The sequence below is a fragment of the Malus domestica genome, chromosome 10 (genome assembly GCF_042453785.1).
Source record: "Malus domestica chromosome 10, GDT2T_hap1".
In the NCBI taxonomy this organism is placed as follows: domain Eukaryota; kingdom Viridiplantae; phylum Streptophyta; class Magnoliopsida; order Rosales; family Rosaceae; genus Malus; species Malus domestica.
The window spans coordinates 37,297,214-37,306,003 of NC_091670.1; the positions used below are offsets into that span (position 1 = coordinate 37,297,214).

The 8,790-nt window shown below is 40.9% G+C and overlaps 1 long non-coding RNA gene and 1 pseudogene across 1 annotated transcript; one reads left to right on the plus strand and one right to left on the minus strand.

The window, feature by feature from the left end:
* Window positions 1–2,879: 2,879 nt before the first annotated feature.
* LOC139188801 (uncharacterized) lies at window positions 2,880–3,539 on the minus strand. The gene is made up of 3 exons (XR_011572097.1): window positions 3,405–3,539; window positions 3,205–3,313; window positions 2,880–3,069 (listed from the first exon to the last, which is right to left on the minus strand). It is a non-coding gene; the product is annotated as an uncharacterized lncRNA (long non-coding RNA).
* Window positions 3,540–6,900: 3,361 nt separating this feature from the next.
* Window positions 6,901–8,151, plus strand: LOC103412454 (pyruvate dehydrogenase E1 component subunit beta-2, chloroplastic-like; annotated as a pseudogene).
* The last annotated feature ends 639 nt before the right edge of the window (window positions 8,152–8,790 follow it).

Sequence of the window (8,790 nt, forward strand, 5' to 3'; positions counted from 1 at the left end):
CAGCAGGGTGGATCGTACTCTAGATTTGATGGACTTGTTTTGACCCTCAAATTCTTCAGTCGGCCTTATACTCTGGAGGAAACCAGAAAACCCTCCAGCTCAGTTCAAGAATAAGCCTGTGGAAAGTTACTTCTTCAAAAGCAAAAGTATCTCATATCATCTCTTCTCATTTTTCTTCTCTTTATCCTTCATGCTGCTGCAAGATGGGGAGAAGGTGAACAATCAGTCGGAGCTCTGATTGCTTACCTTGTCTGTCACCTCTTTCAGCAGACCCCTTAGCTCGGCGACTTGGGGGACTCCTCCTACATGGTTTGTATCGCGCTTGACCAAGCCTGAAACTACAAGTAAGCTTCAAGTGAAATTGATACATTACCTTGTGCATCTCCACCAGTTAAAGATACCACCCCTGGATGGAGGAAGAGTACTTCCAGAGAAGATGCCACATCTACCTATGAGACAGATAAGGCAAGTCAAGACGACACCACACTCCGATACTTAGAAGTTTCGTGATTACGAGATCATTCTCCCACAATATTTCCTAATGTCATTTGTACTAAATCATTCACTTGTACTCACTAAAGGAGAGCTTGAACCTATGTACTTGTGTAAACCCTTCACCATTAATGAGAATTCTTCTATTCCGTGGACGTAGCCAATCTGGGTGAACCACGTACATCTTGTGTTTGCTTTCCTATCTCTATCCATTTATATACTTATCCACACTAATGACCGGAGCAATCTAGCGAAGATCACAAAAAGCAACCGTTTTCGCTACCTAGGATCTATCTTGCAAGAGAACGGAGAATTAGATGGAGATCTCAACCATAGAATACGAGCTGGATGGATGAAGTGTAAGAGTGCATCCGGCGTGTTGTGTGACCGTCGTAGGCCACTGAAGCTCAAGAGAAAATTTTATAGGACGGCAATAAGGCCAGCGATGTTGTATGGCACAGAATGTTGGGCGGTGAAGCATCAACACGTACACAAAATGGGTGTAGCGGAGATGAGGATGCTTCGTGGGATGTGTGGGCACACGAGAAAGGATAAGATTGGGAATGAGGATATCCGAGGTAAAGTAGGAGTAGCCGAAATTGTAGGAAAGATGAGAGAAAATCGGCTCCGGTGATTTGGACATGTGCAAAGAAGGCCGACTGACGCTCCGGTTCGAAGATGTGACTACGGGACAGAGGTTCAGGGCCGAAGGGGTAGAGGAAGACCTAGGAAAACTTTGGAAGAGACTCTAAGAAAAGACTTAGAGTACTTGGATCTAACGGAGGACATGACACAAAACCGAGCGCAATGGCGTTCTAGGATTCATATAGCCGACCCCACTTAGTGGGAAAAGGCTTTGTTGTTGTTGTTGTTGTATAACATCTATAGGAAGCCAGGAATTACAACCCCGTTTGTGAGGAATTCCAAAAACCGCTCCTAGTTTCCTTTATATCCAGCTTCAAAATGCACAACGCGCTTTTTGCGCATTTTTTTGTTAGAATTTAGGATTATTTTATTGTTTGAATTTGGGCTTAGCCCATTAGTATTAGGGTTTCTTTTTCTTGTTTATTAGGGTTAGGTTAGTTCTCTATATATATGATGTTTTGTAGCTCGTAGAATAATAAGTAATTCACAATGTAACCTCTTAGGGTTTTGTAGCCGTTTCAGCATTCTCGTTCATTTAATAATATTATTATTTTGTTAGTCTCATTCGTTGCGCACTCTAATATTCAACTTGGTATCAGAGTAGGTTTGATCATTCGGGATTTAATCTGCCCTTGATTCATATCAGTTTGTTTATCAGTCTTGTTCATTGTTTAGATTGTCGTTGGTTTAGTTTTGAAAAAAAAAATTGAATCTGTTTGCTGCATCACGTCATCGTCTTCTTCTACAGCAGAACCCGACCTGCAGTTCAACACAAGCCGCATCACCACACTGTTTCATGCACTGCATCTGCACCCTTTGATCTGATCCGCACCACCTGCACCTCCGCACCAGACCCGTGAAATCGTTTACCCACCACTGATTACGTTGCCCTCGCACCGTACCAGCATCCTCGCCGCCACTTTGATCAGCACTTCACCGCCGCTGCTATCCCATCGCATCAAGAATCCCAGAATTGAGATCCCATACCTGCACTCAGATTTGTTTTCTCTGGAGAACACTGCCCAGATAGAAGAAGGGAATAAGGAAACAGAAGCCGAAAAATACAAAAAAGAAAACAGGAAAACGGAAAAAAGGAAAGAAAAAAAAAAGTATGGAGCTCACAATCTGTTGGGCTATTATGATTTGTTTGGAGGCCATTGGTTGGGCCTTGTTGATTGAAGCATGGATTGTTCGTTTGCTGCTCGCCCGCTTGCCTTGTCGTGTCCGCCTAACGGAGCTTGCCTTGTCGTGTCCGCCTAACGGAGTTTGTCTTGTCTTGTCCGCCTAACGGAGATTGCATCCACATCTGCTTGTTGGCAAACTCATGACGTGTACCACCATGAGTTTGACGGGGGTATTGGAATTTAGGATTATTTTATTGTTTGAATTTGGGCTTAGCCCATTAGTATTAGGGTTTCGTTTTCTTACTTATTAGGGTTAGGTTTGTTCTCTATATATATGATGCTTTGTAGCTCGTAGAATAATAAATCATTCACAATGTAATATCTTAGGGTTTTGTAGCTGTTTCGGTATTCTCGTTCGTTTAATAATATTATTATTTTGTTAGTCTCGTTCGTTGCACAATATGATATTTAACTTTTCCCTCTCTAGTCAGAACGTGGAAAGATCCTATTTCAATGCACCCTTCATCCATTGTGTATCTAAACTTCTGAATCAGCACACTGCCATTTCAATCAATCAACGCTACTACTAAACGAATGACATAACATTATAACAAAAGCTATAGATAATTTCATCCATTTCAAAACAGAATCAGTTCAAAAATACCAAGAAGTGTCAAACACCAGTAAGGCACACCAAATTACTACAAAAAAAAACAGTAAAATACCATGAAAGGGCATGGTTTTGCCCCTAAGTCAGAATTCGGGTTGAACAAAAATGTCACTCTTTCTCCCCATGGTGTGTTGTTACCTAAATTCAGATACATATCAGCATTCAACAGGATCAGCATCGAATAAATAAATATACACTCATCGAACTGTGATTCACTAGTAAATCTGCGATATCTAATTAATCATAATCGAGCAGCAAAGTGGAAAAGCAAACCTCAGCAATGCACTTTTTCAAAAGCTGGTCACCAAATCATAGCAGTAGTACAAGCTCAGTGGGTTCTGTTCATATCCCACGCTTTGCGGAATTGTCAAAAGCAAACTAACTATTCATCACACACCAAATCAATCAACTAACACAATAATTTCTAACAGTTTAATTAACCAAAACTCAGTGATAGTTAAGCTAATAATTACGTTCGGCCGTCGGTGCCGGCAATGCGGCGAGCTTCCTCGGCGGAGAGGTGGTTGGGGAGAGGTTGCGGCGTGTGGTCCAGGTCAATGAGCGCGTAGTGGACTGCATAGCGAAAAGAGTGGTGAACAGGACGGGCGGCGCTCGTGCCAGACGGTACCTTCGTAGAGGACGCTGGAAGAGGAAGAGGAAGAGGCGGCGCGTGAAGAGAAGCGGCAGATGAGATTGTGGAAAGGGAGGCTGAGGGAGAGAGGGAGAGAGTGAGGGAAGTGAGCAAGGTGGAGAGGATTGAGCATAACAGATAGAATAGCTCCATTGTTCACGCGCCATTTTTCTCTGTTTTTTCTTTTATTTCCTTTTTAGGGGATTGGTTGGTCTGGAAATATATATATATATATATATATATATATATTTAAATTTTTTTTTACTATCTTTTTTTTAATTTTTTTAGACGAAGGTGACGAGACGTATTAATGATCGCATAAAACCTCCAAACCCCAAAAAGGATGAGGGCAAATGGTGGGCCAAGTATTGCCAGCTCAAAACTCAAGCATCTTAAGTATGACATTGAGCTAGCGAGCAAGGTTGACGTTAACTTGATGTCAATTATGTTTTGATTTTTTTTTTTGGGATTAATTTTAGTTTACTATCTTGAAGTTTCTTAGTTTTCAACATTTGATACATCAAGTTTTTTTCGTCTCAGTTTGGTACCTAAAGTCATAATTCTAGGACACTTTCATATTTCCATTAAGTTTTCCATTAAAACTCTATTAATTAAAAAAATTTAAATGTTAAGAGCTGATGACTTTCTCAGCAGCTATGCGCATGTCTGCAACTCTTCCCCAAGAAAAACCAACTCACCCATTACAGCCATTCCAACTTCCTCACAACCCAAAACCAACTCACCTCTCTCTTCCCCCATTTCTCTAAAAACCCACAAGTTAAGATATCAAAGAAATTGGACCCCAAAACTTATGTTGTGTATGCAGCCATAAATCAACGGCTAAGGATCACCGAACAAGAACAAGCCCAAAAAGAAAAAGAAGATACAGATGCGGAGGAGAGAGAAGAGCTTCGAGAGAGAACTTTAAAACCCTCATCCCCTATGCCACCACGACCTCCAAAACCCCAACCCCTCGTACCGCCATGGTCCATAACCACCAGAACCTCTATCCCTTATTCCATCACGTGCGCTGGAATCCCAAAGGCCATAACTGCCATTAACAAGCCCACTAAATTTCTCCATCCTCTTCTTCCTCATCTCTTCTAAATTTGGGGTTTTTTTTTTCCTTTTTCAAATTTTAGGGTTTTCTGGGGGTGGATTTAAGAAGTTTGGATGGTTGAAATTGATTGGATTTGGTGATAGAAGTTGAAGATGGGAGATTTTTGGAATGGAGACAAAGATAGAAGAGCTTTGAAAGAGAGAGAGAGAGAGAGAGAGAGATATAGAGAAAGAAAGAGAGAGAGAGAGAGAGAGAGAGAAAGAAAGAGATAGAGAGAGAGAGAGAGAGAGAGGGAAGGCTTTGAAAAATTGGGAGTCAGAGGTGAGAGGGTTAGAAGAAATCTCAGAGATGTAAGAGGCTTTGAAAATGTGGATGCTGGGGGTGAGAATTGTGAGAGTCTTTGAGGGTGCGTTTGTTGCACCGGACTATCTTGGATTAGATTAGCTTCAGGGATTAAGCTGGACTGGCTTAGAATAGACTAAGCTGGACAGATTTAGTGAAGCGTTTGGTGTTGTGTCGAACTAAAAAGCATAACTCATATATTATATTATTAAATTTATATTTACAATATTTTTATCATTAATTTAATCTATATATACTAACATTTTATTATTAAATTATCATTTTCCTTTCTAGAATCATCTTCTTGTCTCATTTTTTTTTGTCTGCCCACTGCATCCCTCCCCTCTCTTCTTTCTATGCCATTTCATCTTCCTTTCTAGAATCATCTTCCTCTCTCATTTTTTTTGTCTGCCCATTGCATCCCTCTTTCTCTGCCATTTTATCTTCCTCTCTCATTTTTTTTGTCTGCCCACTGCATCCTTCCCCTCTCCTCTTTCTCTGCCATTTTATATGTGCCACTGTCTCTTTCCCCTTTCCCTTTTCTGGGTTTTCTAGGTTTCCTGGGTTCAATTTTTATGGGTTTTCTGGTTGTGGGAAGTAGGGAAGAAGGAGATGTGAGGGGCAAAGAGGAGTAGAGGTAGCAGTGGAAGAGGTCAAGGAGGACGGAGCTCGAAGTCCTTGCCATCGAAAATTGAGGTCTAGAAGGAAGGAGCCCAATCGAAGGGCGCGACCAATGAGCTTGGTGTGAGCGGAGGTGAATTGGACAACGGAGCCCGTGAGTTCCCCGATTGAAGTTTGAATCGAGGTCTTTGTTTATGATTCAGGGTTGGGGACGAGGAGAAAATGAGAGAACGCGAGTAGAGAGCGATCGAATAGATTAGCTAGTCTCATGGTTTGCGACGTCTCTCGCTAAGACCGTATAGCACGGTCCGTAGTCGAGGCGAGTCCGGCTTAGTCCCACTAAAGCTAGTCCCGTGAAGTAACAAACATGGGACTCGACTAATTATTAGTCTAGTCTAGTCCAGTGAGGGCCAGTGAAGGGAAACAAACACACCCTGAGAGTTTTGGTTTTTATTTTTTATGTTTTTAATTTTTTAATTTTTTAATTTTTTAATTTTTTAATTTTTAAAAATTGTAATATTCACGTGAGCCCATATTGACACGTGGTGCTCAGTTATTGTCCACATCAGTTAACAGAGTTTCTAACGGAAACCTTAATAGAAGTATGAGAGTGTCCCATAATTATGAGTTTAGGTACTAAACTGGGACAAAAAAAAAACTTAATGTGTCGAATGTTGAAAACTAAGAAACTTCAAGATAGTAAACTGGGATTAACTCTTTTCTTTTTCTTGTTGTGTTTGACACGTGTATTGCAGGCGCAAATGAGAGTGGGAGCCGACAAGAGTTGCAGCGATCGGCCCTGCTGCAGCGTATGCAATAGAGCATTTCAACGACTCTCTTCTCAACTATGGATTTCCAACGAGCTAATAATCACCTATTAAAGTGAATTGAATTGGGGGACTCGTTCTACTTTACTCATTGAATTTTCGGTTTAGTGAACCTTGTAAATTTCTACGTGTTATTAATGGCCCTCGACTTCCGCTAATTTCATCATGGTCAATGTACATTAATAAATGATTGTTAATAGTCGTACTGGATGTTTCCTTTTAGGTTGACTTATCTTTTGGAACATAAGGTGTATATATAGAGAATTGTTATTTGCATTCCAAAATTCTCATTCTACATTTTAAACTTTTTATATCTAGAAAAAAAATATACTTATGAGGAGTGCAGAATAAGATTATTGGAATGCTAATAACACTTCGCTATATATATAGACAACACTATACAACCACAATTGTAGGTTCATTGTATTCATTTGTTAGTTATTTGATTCCTTTGTTAATTGTTGAGGAGGGAATTAACAGCATAAACACATTCTTTCCGTAGGCATGAACTTCTGCTTTTTGAAGCCTTGCGAGAAGGATTGGAAGAAGAAATGGCTAGGGATCCCACTGTATGTGTAATGGGTGAAGATGTCGGCCACTATGGAGGATCGTACAAGGTGACCAAGGGCCTGGCTGATAAGTATGGGGATCTCAGGGTTCTTGATACTCCTATTGTCGAGAACGCCTTTACGGGTTTGGGTATTGGAGCTGCCATGACTGGTCTCAGACCACTTATTGAGGGTATGAACATGGGATTTCTCCTTCTAGCTTTTAACCAGATCTCCAACAACTGTGGCATGCTCCACTACACTTCTGGTGGTCAGTTTAAAATCCCAGCAGTTATCCGTGGCCCGGGTGGAGTGGGAGGGCAACTTGCGGCTGAGCACTCGCAACGTCTTGAGTCCTATTTTTTCAATCTATTCCCGGGATCCAAATGGTTGCATGCTCGACCCCGTACAATGCTAAAGGCTTGATGAAAGCTTCCATTCGAAGTGATAACCCAGTGATTCTGTTTGAGCATGTGTTGCTATACAATCTCAAGGATAGAATTCCAGATGAAGAGTATGTGTGCAATCTCGAGGAAGTTGAGATGGTAAGGCCTGGGGACCATGTCACTATTTTGACATATTCTCGGATGAGGTACCATGTAATGCAGGCTACCAAAACTTTGGTGAACAAGGATTACGATCCCGAAGTGATTGATTTATTAGGTCGTTGAAGCCATTTGATCTTCACACCATCGGGAACTCAGTGAAGAAAACACACCGCGTGCTGATTGTGGAGGAGTGCATGCGGACGGGTGGAATTGGTGCTAGTTTGACTGCCGCAATCACTGTGAACTTCCACGATTATTTAGATGCCCCTATTATATGCTTGTCTTCGCAGGATGTGCCCACTCCATATGCTGCAACATTGGAGGAAGTGACTGTTGTTCAACCTGCCCAGATTGTGACGGCGGTTGAGCAGCTCTGCCAGTAGGTAATTGCAGCAGCATGAAATTACCTCTCTTTTTTAGCAGCTTTTCTAGCAGTCTCCAGTTAGTTTCAGACTTTGTTAGCAGTTTTGTGTAGTCTGAATTTGAAACAGTTCAAAGTGGTACAAGCTTGGTTTTTTTATTAATCATAATCGCATGTAAGATCGCGTTTAACCTGTAGGAAGCTTCAAACTAAGGATTAGCAGTGGAAATTTACCCATGTAATAGATAGGTCAAATTGCTAAATTGACTATGGGTTCCAATCTTTTGGTTTTTTTTATGACAAACGATGTTATTAGGTTAAATTATTAAATGTTAAGGAGAGAGGGATTAGTGGGAATCAAACTCGCATGAAAATGCATCTCCGGTGAGTGCTTCATTGCTCCTTTGAAATTAGGAACATTCTACCCCAAACATTTTCACTACACGAGCAAATTCAAGTAGTTTAGTTTCAGTATCGGACATGAATGATGTCGTTAGATGATTTGAGAAAAAATGAAGGAAAAATTACGTGAACATTTTCACCCTTGTTTCCTCATGGTATGTTCTGTTGGGGACATTTTGGATTTGTTTGGAATTGCTTCTATGGAAAACACTTTCATCATTAGCCCTTCTATTATAAGTATGTTGAAAATTTTACCAAAACTTCGAACACTTGAAAGTATTTCCTAAAAAAGTAACATTCAGAAACTCCTAGAAGCGCTTTTAAATTTTTCTGCTCAACTAAACATTGTTTCTCCTTGAGGCTACGATTTTGAGGCAACTTGGGACTAGGCCCGACTCCTTGAGTTTTTGAAGAACTTGATGAGCTTTCTTATTATTTGGATGCCCGTATGTTAATGATGGGCCAAGCAACAGGCCTACTATGGTTTGGTTTGTTCAATTTGACTTGCCCATTAGGCCA